At 30.6% G+C, this 13,622-nt stretch overlaps 1 non-coding gene across 1 annotated transcript; it reads left to right on the top strand.

The window, feature by feature from the left end:
* The first annotated feature begins 12,374 nt into the window (after nt 1–12,374).
* On the top strand, nt 12,375–12,446 carry Trnap-cgg. Its single transcript has one exon. It is a non-coding gene; the product is annotated as a tRNA-Pro (tRNA).
* Nucleotides 12,447–13,622: the final 1,176 nt, after the last annotated feature.

Raw genomic sequence — 13,622 nt, forward strand, 5'->3', positions numbered from 1 at the left:
CTTATTGATGTACGACCACGCTTAAATTCATTTACCCAGTTATAAGCCATTGCTAAGGCAGGGGCAGATGTGCCATGAACTGAGTCCAATTCATTTTTTATCCCATATGGAGTTAAACCCGTTAAATGAAAATGTTTGATTACCGCTCGGAACTCGTTTTTTCCATTTTTCTTAACGAACAATTTTTTTTTCAATTGGTTATAAAAACACGTAAACTCAGAAGATATCGACTGTGACTGCACCATATATCTAGTCGGGAGTGGTGCTGACTGAAAACAGATTATTTGGAGCGATTCGCGCGCCATCTGTTGGTCATTCTAAGGACTTATTGAACTACCCTCGTACCATCGAAGAGCATCGACTGCGATACTACAATGAAAGAGGAGTTAGTAAGTGTCTCCTACGAGCGTGTTAAGGACAAATACAAGCGAAAAAGGGTTGCAGTACTAAATGAAATTATAGTAACATACTCATCTCGGCAGTCACTTTAATTAGTCCGTGGCTCTGATGAAAATATACGTCCACCCAAGAAAAAAAAATTTAAATTTTTTTCTCTATAAACAGCTTCTCTTATTTAAAAAGAGAAAGCAATAAATATGAAACAGAAGGGCAATACGGTGTTACAACAGTTAATAATGAACATCGGTTAGATTAAGAAGCAATACCCAAGTCCCTCAAATGGAAGGCATTACTTACTATTGGTCGGGTGTTTGGAGAAAAACAAACAAAAGCAATTCAGGCGCTGCGTGGTTTTCCCTAAAGAATATTAGAACTAGAAATAACGCTAAAATGGAGCTGACTAACGTGAGAGCTTAAGATGTTTCAGCAGTTTTGAAAAGTGCAAGTAATTGGAAAGTTCTAGGTCCAGACATAGTGTACAACATCTGGTACCTAGATCTGATGGCAGACTATGTATTTCCTAAAGGACCAGATGCTTCAAACCTATCTGAACTTCCACTGATAACCTGTTTTTTGGCAATTTATAAATGTTTGACTCGCACATGGCATTGATTAAAAATAAGTAAACGTTTCCTTCCATACCACATGACTATTTGCTCAAAGTCTTAAAGATTTATAAAATACGCCCGTCCATAATTGACTTGCTTAGTCGTACGATTATGCTTAGTAGTACAAGAATCAAGCATTTTCGTCTTGTGCAATTGAGGTTAACTCTATCAATGCGCATTGCGATGATTAAATTTCAAAGAGACTTCTTCAGTTTAATATGATTTTATTTAGCGTTAAACCTATTGAGCAAAACAGTAAATATTCTGTCTCATAGCTTCAAAATACATGATAATGAGGATGGTAGTTCACACCCGAAACTGCAAAGAGTAATCGATGTCACAAAGCAGATTTGAAATACTATCCTCAAAGATTTCGGACTAGATATATTTAGAACAGTGCATTTAACTGGAGTGGAATTAGGGATGGCAGAGCTGGAGAACGAGTTTGAAAATGACATGAATGAATGCCTTCACTACAAGACTCTGATGGATTATGAGCAATTCTTTAACCTCGCCAACCAAAACCAGGACAATTATCACCTGTACTATTCCTGTCCTTAGATGCTCCTTTGGACTCATCAAATGATTCAACACCGACCGTAAAAAGTTAGGCAGGTACGAGACTATTTCAAGAGAAGTCGAGATCTTACGCTTTGCAACACTATCTGTAAATCGGATCTTGATTACACGCACTTAAATTAATACTCAGACAAGACCTCGAATATCAGGGCAGAAACCATGAAGAAATTATAAATGAAGTAAAGACAAAAAAGCCATGTCGGGATAGAACGCCAAAACGTTAGATTAATCTGAAGTGGATTATAAGGCATCCAATATTTGGATAGAAAGGGTGCTTTTTACCCAAAAACAGAAGGATTCGTCATTGCGATTCAGGACAGGGTTGTCAGATCCAGAAATTATCAAAAACACGTGTTACATCCAAACGTGGTTGACCGGTGACGATTATGCGGAGATGTGACGGGCATTATACAGAAAGAACTTGCTCTGAATCTAGGACTCTTAAGAGAATGGATGCACTTCCATAGATACATTGCAGTGCCCGTTTTTGAAAATATAAATCACATTTCATATTGAAATGTTACTATCTAGGCGAACCATTATATCCACGCCAATCGAGCCGACGTCTTGATGCGTGATAAAAAAAGTGAGAGTCAGAAGGGTAATTGCAGCAGGTCAGAAGACGGTTTTATTGAATAACAATCCCACTGTAAGAATCTCTCTGGAACATCATGAAAAAAGCGACTATACATCTGTAGAGTGGCAGATAGCAGCTCTGAGAAAACAATCAGAGGCGATTGCTCCCACCTCCGGCTCTCGCGTCACTTGAAACAACTCATTATTCAATGGACATATTCCGTGTGAATTATGAAAAACCGGGTTCACCCGAGGACAAGTTTTAAAAAAAAATTTATAACAATAATTATTCAGAGATTTATTGGTTTCACGATGATTCATTTTAATAAAAAGAGATATTTTGGGGTCCAATCGTGCAAAAAACCAAAAATTTTGCCGACGTTTCGTAAACATTGCAGTTAACGAAATGTCAGCCAAACCAGAATTTTTTTTGCGCGATTGCAACCCGGACTCTCTTTTTATTAATAATTATTTGATGAATTATTTAATCAATTAATAAGGACAATTGCTATAAAGCCTCGGATGCTCAGTTGTTAGGTGCTAGGACCACATTAGAGGTCAGGGGTTCGATACCTGAGCTAAAACCAATAAAAATTTGTGTATTTACCTTTATTGAGGTTCTGCTTGATCGGATCCGACATTCAGCTGTAAGTCTCTCATCTCTTGGCTGATATCCAGTCCGTGAATGATGGAGTGCAACGCAGATTTGGCCCTATATGTTAGATAAGGAACACTACTCTTACTAGGTCGCTTGATGATATTAAAAAAATGCATCGATGCTTATTAAAAGCCTTTCAATCAAAAAAATATAATGTCTTGAACTTTCCTAAAAATCTAGGTGTACACTTAGTGCGGAAATGATCTACACAAGCCTGCAACCTTTAATAAGCGAATTCCTCGTATGCGTATTCCAAAGGGGATTGATTAGTAGAAGAGTCAAATTTAACACATAAATGAATATCTATTTACTCCCACTGCTCAAAAACTTAACAGTATATTATGAAAATTGTTTTTAGCTTGTTATGTTTTTATTCCAGAAATTAGATCATGAAAATTATGCACAACTAAAGGTGTAGGTCGTGTACGGATAAGCTCAGCTCCTGTAATGGCTCCAGTAGATCCTCCTCTGATCACGACAATGTTCAAGCCAGCCATGTCAACCTTTTCGCATTTTTTACCCTCTGCAACTTCATTTTCATTTTTAGATGCCAGGGTGATGCTTATTACTTCTTTCGTTTCCGGATTTATCCTTACTCTGAAGATTTTGCCAATGTAAACAAAAAACCATTGACTACTATTAGGTTCCATAACATTTGCTCCTTAAAAAGTAAATAAGGTTGTGTTAATTAAAAAGGAAAAAAATAATTTCAAAATTAAAGTTCCTCTTTAAATTAATATTATGTTAAGCATTGCATATCTCGTTTATCAAATTATTAGTTACTTTTTCGGGTAAAAATAATCCGTTTTGAAAACTTCGGAAAAGAAATTTTGGATTTATATTTGTGTATGATAATCGTTGCGATTCTTCCTGTGATCTGTATCCGAAGATTTTTGTATATGACAGAAGTTTCGGCTGGTTTCAACTAAAAAATTTAAGATAGTGCAAATTGCTTGTAAGTCGATAATAAATTAAATTAACCATTTCGCATGCAGATTTAAAAAGCATTTGGAAAGAATTGGAAACGATTGGATATCTTTTTCAAGAACTTTTTATCAGCAAATTCAATTTCTCAAGAAGGATCAATAAATTTGTTTGGGTTTTTTACTATTTATTCCGTTTTACTATTTAAATTGTGGCGGCTGGTTTTCGAAGCTTCCTGACAATTTCAGAAATCACATGAATTTCAAAATGTACAGTTCAATCACAGAAGCTCTCAAAATATTATTTTCGTTTAAAATAAATAAAGATGATACAGGGCTACGAGTCTGATTTACTTCAACAATGGATTTGCAAAAGCTGAAAAATTATAGATGATAAGAACTCCAGGTGAAATTATACGAATTTAGGATTTTGAAAGAAAGAATAAGATATACTTCTAGTAAATTCAGAGAAATTTAATGGAAAAGAGAAGAATTCCATGAAATTCGTAAAAATTCAGACTAAATTTAAAAAAATTAAAGACGTTAAAAAAAATCTAAAAAATTCCCCTGATTTTAGTCAGTTTGTCTAAATATAGAATAATTCAACGAAGTTCAAACATATTCAATAAAATGCAGAAATCTTCAGGTTATTTAAAAGATTTGGGGGTTTTTAGAGAAATTTCATGGAATTTTCAGATTGTTTATATATTCTTCACCGAAAGGAGGCAAGGGAGTAAAAAACTGGCAAGAAGTTCTTGCGTAATTTACGGATGGCTTCTTACGAGTATAGTTCCATGGGCGGACGCCTAGAAGTTTTCCATTTTGATCTACACATTCCACAAATTTTAGGGCTTCGCTTAAAACAACTTGGCGGACTATAAAATTAACATGCCCAAAATCATGGCCAGTAGGGCAAGCATTGTTCGAAAATTCAGTTTGTAGTATTTTATTATGATCTAGCCAGAGTGAAATATTCTGACCCATGTGCATAACATAAGCATCTGGGGGGTGTTTAAGCATAACGGGTTTGATATAGTTGGATTTAATTCGAAATTTTCCATTAATGGCCCCATCCTGACGGTTGCTCTTACTACCGGGCGGGCGCCCGCGCTTACGCGAGGATCCTGTACTTGCATTCTCATTTTTCATAGCATTCAATTCTGGAAAAGAAACACAAGATTTGTATTTAAAAACAAAAATTAAATATCAGTCTCAAAATGAAACAATCCACAGTTCTAGACTGCAGCAGTAAAACGAACAGGCTGATTTGGAAAGAAAAAAGATCTCCTTGGCTCCGTTGGGAACCAGATCACAGAACTTTCGATTCCTGGTCAAGAGATTTTCCCGTAAGCTACTAGAGAGATCCAAAGGAGAATCCTTTTTCAGAAAAACATGCATTATTTTGCCAGTTGTTAACAATTTCTGTTATGCTCTGATGATAAAAAGATTTCTCGGAAAAATCTAGTGCGTAAACCGTTAAAAATAAATCTTATATTTTTTAACCAGAATTCTTTTTTCGATCTCTCTAGTAGCTTGAGGGAAAAGCACCCGACCGACAATCGGGATTTCTAGGGTTCGATTTTCATTGGAGCGAAAAAGGACATTTTCCAGAAAAAAATTAATTAAAAAAATGTTTAATAAATAGCTTCCTCTGGAGTGATAAGGCGTTCGAAATTTTCTTTCTTCTCTTATGAGAACATAAATTCTTTGAAAAAGTGTAATATGCGACACCTGACAAGGTCATGCGTATATTTCTAAAAAAGGATTCTTCTTTCGATTTCTCTGGTAGCTTAAGGGAAAATCAACCGACCGACAGTCGGAATTTGTATGGTTCGATTCCCAGTGAAGCGAAAAAGAATACCTTTCTTCAGAAGACATTTAATTGCAAAAATGTTTAATTAATAGCTCCATCTAGTCTGAAAAGGTGTTAGGAATTTCTGTTATTCTCTGGTGATAATACAGATTGTTTGATAAATTTAAATACGTAACATCTGACAAAATCAAGCGTATATTTCTAAAAAAGGATTCTTCTTTCGATCTGTCTGGTAGCCTAAGGGAAAAGCGACCGACCGGCAATCTAAATTTGCATAGTTCGTTTCCCAATGAAGCGAAGAAGAATACCTTTCTTCCAGAAAAATTTAATTGAAAAAATGTGTAATTCATAGCTCCATCTAGTCTGAAAAGGTGTTTGGAATTTTTGTTATTCTCTGATAATAATACAGATTGCTTGACAAATTTAAGTACCTAGCACCTGGCAAGATCATGCGTACATTTCTGAAAAAGGAGTCTTCTTTTGATCTTTCTGGTAGCTTAAGGGAAAAGCACCCGACCGGCAATCGGAGTTTCTATGGTTCAATTCCCAGTGGAGCTAAGAAGAAGATATTTTTCGGAACAAATTCAATTTCTCAATTTATAGCTCCATCTAGTCTGAAAAGGCGTTAGGAATTTTTTTTCTTCTATGATAATAATACAGATTTCTTAAAAAAGTTAAATACGTAACAATTGTCAAAATAATGCGTGCATTTCTGCGAAAAATGCGTGCACCTGACCGGTAATCTTCAAATTCAAATGAAATTTGAAATCTTTTTAATCAATTGTAATTGTTTCATTTTATTACATATTTCAAATTATTTTAAATAGATTTGAATTCTTTCGAGTACCTTGAATTCTATATATTATTTTTTCTTATTTGAAATAATTTGGAATAAATATAAACACTTTCAAACCATTTTGCATTTTGTTCACCTCTTTAAAATCTTCTAAATTCGTCCCAATTCCCTGATAAATCTGTATTCCCATAAATTTTCTAAACCGTTGTTTTTTAATCTTTGAGCGGATATAGAGAATTCAAGAAATTATTAAAATTCAATGATTTAAGGAATTAAGGCCATACGATAAGTGGGTAATGTGACCAGACATGTGACCTAACTTATTTTCACACAAAGCACCACATCGATTTGAAAATTTGGGGTAATAAATTAGAAGAACTAAAAGAAATGGCGCTGGTCCTAAATTTTTATAATTATGAAATCATTTTCTTTTATTAATAATATTTTTTTTTGCTTTTTTTATCATTATTCAAATTTAGGACAATGTCCATCTTCTTTAGTGCTTCTCATTTATTATCCCAAGTTTTTAACTTAATGCGGCGCTTCGTGAGAAAATAAGTTAGGAAATATAAAAATTGTCGGTAAGGTAGGAATCTGGTCACGTAACCCACTCATCACATGGCCTTAAGAGAGTTGAGGAAATTCACAGAATTTAGATAATTGAAAAATTAGGAGAATTAAGCAAATTTTGAGAATTCGGAGAATTCAGAGAATTCGGACCATTCAGAGAATTTAAAGAATTCAGTAAATGCGGACAATGCGGCGAATTCTGGAAATTCGGAGGATTCTAAGGATTGAAAGAATTCATAAAATTCTTGGAATTTAGAGAATTTAAGGTTCTGATAGATTTTCAGTAATTCTGAGGATTCAGAATATCCATGCAATTCAGGGACTTTAGGAAATTCAGAGGATTCTAAGAATTAATTCCATCTAGCATTTAGGAAAATTGGGATATTTAGAGCATTTAATCAAATCCAAACGACTTATAAAATTGAATAAATATAGGAATTTACCAGAATACAAGGAATTCAGAGAATTTAGGAAATTAAATGACTTGAGGAGTTGAGAAAATTCAGGAGATTTTCAATAATTTAACAGACCTTTAATGAAGTTTATATTAATCAAAATAATTTACAAAATAAAACTCTAAACCAGAAATGATTAATTATTTAACCTGCCTACTGTTTGCCACGTTTGTGTCATAAAAAACGATATTCCAACTCATAATTAAACAAGCTTAATTGAATCGAGATCAACATTTAGATTGGATTATTATTAAAAATAAGCCTTGGAAATAAAATAATATTATGTTTCGAAAATGTAAAAAGCTTTAGATAAAAAATTTAACATTTGGAACCTTAAAAATTAAGGAATTAGAAATTTGATCAAACGTAATTCAAAATGCTTTTGAGCCTGACAGATGTTAGTTTGAGAGGTTAAAATTAGGGTGTATTTTAATGCCATATTAATATAAAAAATTGGGATAGTTTGAATATGTAGTATTTTACATTCAGATTAGGATTTATTTTATATTGAGTAGACTTACCACGAAAATACAAACGAATTAAGGTGGCAACAAGGAGATATCTGATAAGCCTCTTCATTTTTTTAGGCAGATTTTGTAAGCGATGACTGAGAAATCTGAACATATTCACTGCTATATATATACCCATCATCATTGGTTACTATTTTTTCGAGAGCGCACAGAAATATACACATTCATAATAAGTGTATTGAAAGCCCACAGAAATATAAGCGTTTGTAATAAACGGACAATGCCTGATAAAAGAATTACGAAATCTTTTAAACTAAAGAAAAAACTAACTGGTAAAATCGCAGACAACATTTAATAGACCTTGTACGCTGCCTTCCACTAATCAAATATGTCGGGTTATATCTCAGGGAAAAACTATTATCAGTACAACCGACGTTTTATAGTCTTAAGCATTCAGCAATTTTTTCAATTAAATAAATTATAAAAGTATCATGTCTATTCGAATTATAACTAAAACCAGAAATACTAAAATAATAAATTCCTAACCTTTTATTCCGCTTTTAACTGCGCATTAAAAAAATTTATAGAAAATATTTTTGCTAAAAATGAATTTTTCCAAAAAAATAATTTTAATTGTCATAGGATGAACCAATCCTACCCACGACGGTGAACAAAATAGATTAACTTTAACCATTCAACAGGAAAAATAATTTTCTAGCGAAAATTATTAATTTCACCAAAGAAATACAACATTCTTTAATAAAATAAATGAAAAAATAAATTATAATTAAAATTATATTAAATTGAAATTGAAATGTAATAATAAATATTCGAGAAGATTTTAATTTTAAATAAAAAGTAAACTGGTAAAGACTACCAAAGAAGGATAAACTTTCAGCAAAATAATAGAATACTCAACCAAAAAGAGGAATTTCCAGTAAACAGTTAATTTTTCAAGAATAAATGATATTTTCTAAGAAAATTATTAATTAAAAAAAAGAAGTTGATTTGCAACGCAAGAGTGGTTTAGTACCACTTTTCTTGAAAGTTTTATTAAATATACGAATTTTTGAGGATTTTTGAGTGAAATCTTTTAAGAAAATATCAAATTTACCTCAAGATTTCTGAAAAAATTAAAAGTTATTTTTTATTCAAAACCTAAAACAATTAAAAAAATATATAAAATAAAAGTTTGATAGTATATAAATAAATTCTAAGCAGTCATTAATTGAAGTGACTTAAAATAAAAATCATGTGATTTTTAATTTTGAACGATTTCATTTAAAAATAATATAAAAAGACTTAATTATTGATTTGTTTAATTTCAAGACATTGTTCTTCAATCTTTAATGATAACAATTTTAATAAATGACACATGGCATATTGATGCAAACCGAGGAAACTTTGAAAAAGCTTTGCTATAACAAATTTACTTTAAAAATATTATCGAATATTTCATCAAAAACGTTTATTCGATCATAACAGTTGAGTTTGTACGGTAAATATTACAAGGCTTTGAATATTATCCAATCAAAAATACTGATTTAAGTAATTAAATATTTCACATTAAAAGCGTTTGAATTTAAACATCTTCAACTTCGTGATTAGATCATTTTAAGTTGGCAATTTAAAAATTTCTAAATAATAAATTGTAATAGTAAGTTTTTCAAAGCAGAAAAAATATTTATCTTCTTAAAAAAATATAGGTTTTTACTATATACATAATAAGACTGCGCAAGACTTTCAGAGTGGAAAATTTTGTTTTTATTCGTTAATTTTTGAAACAACTAATTTTTGACGCTATCTCATACGGAGGAGCAGATAAAAAGCTATAAATATTTATAAAGTCGTTTAAGATATCAAGATGATTTAAAAAATATTAATATTGCGATAATAAGAACTTTTTCAATATTTATTTACGCGCACAAAAAAACCATTTAATAATCGGTTCCAAATGAATTATACTTTTCCATATATGTAGTTTTATACTAGTTTAAGTATTATTTTCTTTCTACAAATTTAATTTTGAAAATCTGCATTGCGTAATTCCAAAATGAACTAATTTCCAAGTCATTATGTTTGAAAGTCTCTTAATTTAAATCGTTAATTTAAAAAAATTACAAATTAAAAATTTATACGTATATTTAGCTCAACAGTTTACAGATTTAGAGGCTTCTAGTTTTAAATCGCACTATGTAAAATTCTCTTCTGATTGGATAATGTACCTTATTTTAAAAACTTGAAATTCAAAAAATAAATTTGTTCTACTGCAAACTTTTAAACTTCTAAAATTTTTAGTTCTTATTGCTTAAGAGTGTAATTTTTCAAGATTGAAAGCTTTGTGAATGAAAATTTGTAGTTTATTGAAGGCTGTTACAACTATGTTTTATTCGTTTACGCGATTTAACATACATATTTGTATAGTTTCAGTGTTAACCTAGAAACTCTGTTTTCGGATAATTATATTTCAATTAAATAAATTTTTTCAAATGGAAATTTTACAGGAGTGATGTTAAGATGGAACTTTTTTGGTTTATTTTCTCAATAATATCCTGTGTACCAATTATTTTTACTTTGCATCGATATAAATTTAATATGCCCTGCTCTCTTACATATCGTGATTAAATGAAAAATACAATTTATAATTTAAATTATTATCGTAATAAATTGTTTCATTTTGTTAAAAAACAATCTAAAATTCCATATTTTGATCGCAAAGAAACCAACGAAAGAGCAGTAACTCTATTTTGTGGTGAAACAAAACAAGATACCGAAAAAATAGACTAACAAAAATTATGCAACTGAAAAATATTTTAAAAATTTGTCGTGAATTAATTTCTTATTGGATAAGTAGCTTTTGTTTCATTGGCAAAAACTAAGATTGAAAATTAAAAAAAATAAATGAAAATTTTGTGTACAGGCGATACAAGCTATGAGAAAAAATAAGACAAAATTCATTCAACCAAAAAATGTCTACACATTTTTTACGAATATTTTTTTGATAGGAATCGTAGTGTTCGTTTCAGTTGTAAAAAATTACTTTGAAAATAAAAATATTAAATTTATTGGTAAATAATACGAGGTATAACAAGAATTAGTAGACAAAAGTTGTTTATCCAAATAGGATCTGTAAAATTGTTATAAATTATTTTCATACATAAGGAGTAGATTTTCTTTAAATTGTGAAAGAATAAGAATAATAATAAAAATATAATGAAAAAGGGCAATAACAATAAATATTTTTTCAATTTCCATGCAGATTATGAACTGTACTTATATAAATATATGGAAATGATGCATGTTTCAGCGCAGCTAATAATAAAGTTGGATGCAAAAAAAAACAAAAATGTTAAAATAATCATAATAGACACAATTTGTAATTTATTTTGCAATATCTGAATAAGCAATCCCAGGCAGAATTAAATAACAAATAAATTATATTTGATTTAAAAGTGTTGATTGGACAAAGTCGAGTACGAAGTCCGAGAGACGAGATGAGAATGTGTTCGCTGCAGCTGAAAGAGCTTTAACAAAAGAGAATTCACAATCACGAAATTACAGCTTTCGATCCTTTAAACTTTTATTTTAAAAGGTAATGTAAACGGTTGCTTAATGTTTCTGATACCTGTAAGGCCAGGAGAATTTTTTGTTCCTAGAAGTTTAATATCTGAATTTTTCTCTTAAAATACGAAAAATATCGTAAATGAACAGGAGAAAATTTTCACAGAACTTTTTTAGACGTGCAAACTTTCATGTTGACATTTTTTCGTCTCTGTCATTGTTTCCAAGAAAAAAATTCGATTATAAGAAAAAAGAAATTTCCTGGCTACAAACATTATTTAGCAAACATCAAACGTACAAGATATATTTATTATCAAAGTTCAAGTAAAAAAAAAAATGAAATAAAAAAGTGTGTTTTTGATAAAGTTGATTCTTAACTTTTTTAGAAAAACTGCTGCCATTTTCTTAATCAATCGGAAATATACGTATCGCCTAATTTCCCCTAAAAATAACATATCTCTTCCTCGAGAGATTCTGCGATTTCAGGTGTATAAACCTACCTGATTTGAAATGGATACAGCCTTTTGGAAAGAAATTACGTAAAAGCAATATTGTTACAACAAAATGGTTGCACATTTTTTTCTTTAAATGACACAAGCAAAACTTGAAAAATTGTTTTGCCAATTAAAAAAAAATTAATTATTTTTCGAAATTATTTTTCTTATCAAAAAAACTTGATCAAATCATTGAAACATTCCCATCGCAAACATTTCCGCTCTGACTCTACCTACGAAGAAGCGACCACTACATATTATCAGAATATAATTTTCCCTGTGTTTTCGTAAAAGTTTTTTGGCGAAAAATAAATTCCTTACGACGCAGTGCAACTTGAAATCACTGCATATAGTGTTCACTTAAGAGTCAAGGCTTGTGTCACAATTTATGTATTGTCATTTATTGTCAGTCTTTCGTGATTAAAAAAATTAATAACAATCGTACCTGCATATAACAGCCTCGAAATAGAACGGCTCGTTGGTCTAGGGGTATGATTCTCGCTTCGGGTGCGAGAGGTCCCGGGTTCAAATCCCGGACGAGCCCACGTTTTCACTAAGAAAAGCGCTTAAATTTTTTTTTAATTAAACTAATATTTTGTCCTTATTTCTTCACTTTTTTATAAATATAAGGCCAGAAATAATTTATAGTTAAATAAAATAAACTAGCTTTAATTTTAAATTAAATTTAAATCAGGAACATATTATATAATTTATATATTTGTTAATGAATATCAGGCCAGAAATAATTTATAGACCAGAAATATTCACTGTATCATTAGAAATTAGGGCTCTCCTTTTAAAAAAAATTATTTTAATTTTCATCAATTTTTATCATTGTTTTTTTAAATGTACAAAGCTTTGAATTTCCATCAAACAAAAAACTATTTCGCTACTCAACTTTTCTACTTATATGGAGTAGAAAATAGGAAAGAAATTCTAGAATCTTAAGTTTTCTCTTACATTTCGTTTAAAAAAAAATGTATGGTAAATGGGGAACACCCCTGATTTTTTTTGAAACCATTAATAATAAAAAAAATTCTTCGACAGTTTCACATTCAGCTACAAAAAATATACGGGAATTGGCTTGAGAAAATCAATCCGCATCTAAAACTTTAAAAAGTGTATATTTTGTATTAGATAATGAAAAATTTACTATTATGGTACATGATATTTTATGCTAAACTTAGATTCCATGGAGTCCATGAATTCTGTATTTTTCTTCAATTTCTAGAATGCCATTAATTCCTTAAATTTCATACATTCTGCGAATGTAATTAATTCCTTGAATTTCATACATTCCACGAATTCTTTGGAGTCCTTGAATTCTAAAAATTTTGTGAATTCCTTGGATTCTGTGAATTGCTTGAATTCCATGAAGGCCTTGAATTCCTGAATTTCAAGAATTCTGCCAATTCTATGCACTTCTTGAATTCCATGAATTTCTGGATTGATTTATATTTTTTATATATTTTTTCAATTTTTCGCTTCAAATGGTTTCGAGATATTCAACCTTAAGTATGATACAGAAGTGTTACTAGTCACTAGACTTTTAATGTCAAATTCCAATAAATGTGATGCACTATGCCAATGCTAGCATCTGAAAACTATAACATTATGTACTGTAGCGTTACCTAACGTTTCGGAAATAAACTTCCAGTACATATGGTGGAAGTTTCCAAGATAAATTTTTAACAGTGTGGTTATTGGTATCAATTATAGT

Source organism: Belonocnema kinseyi, chromosome 3 (genome assembly GCF_010883055.1).
Source record: "Belonocnema kinseyi isolate 2016_QV_RU_SX_M_011 chromosome 3, B_treatae_v1, whole genome shotgun sequence".
In the NCBI taxonomy this organism is placed as follows: Eukaryota; Metazoa; Arthropoda; class Insecta; order Hymenoptera; family Cynipidae; genus Belonocnema; species Belonocnema kinseyi.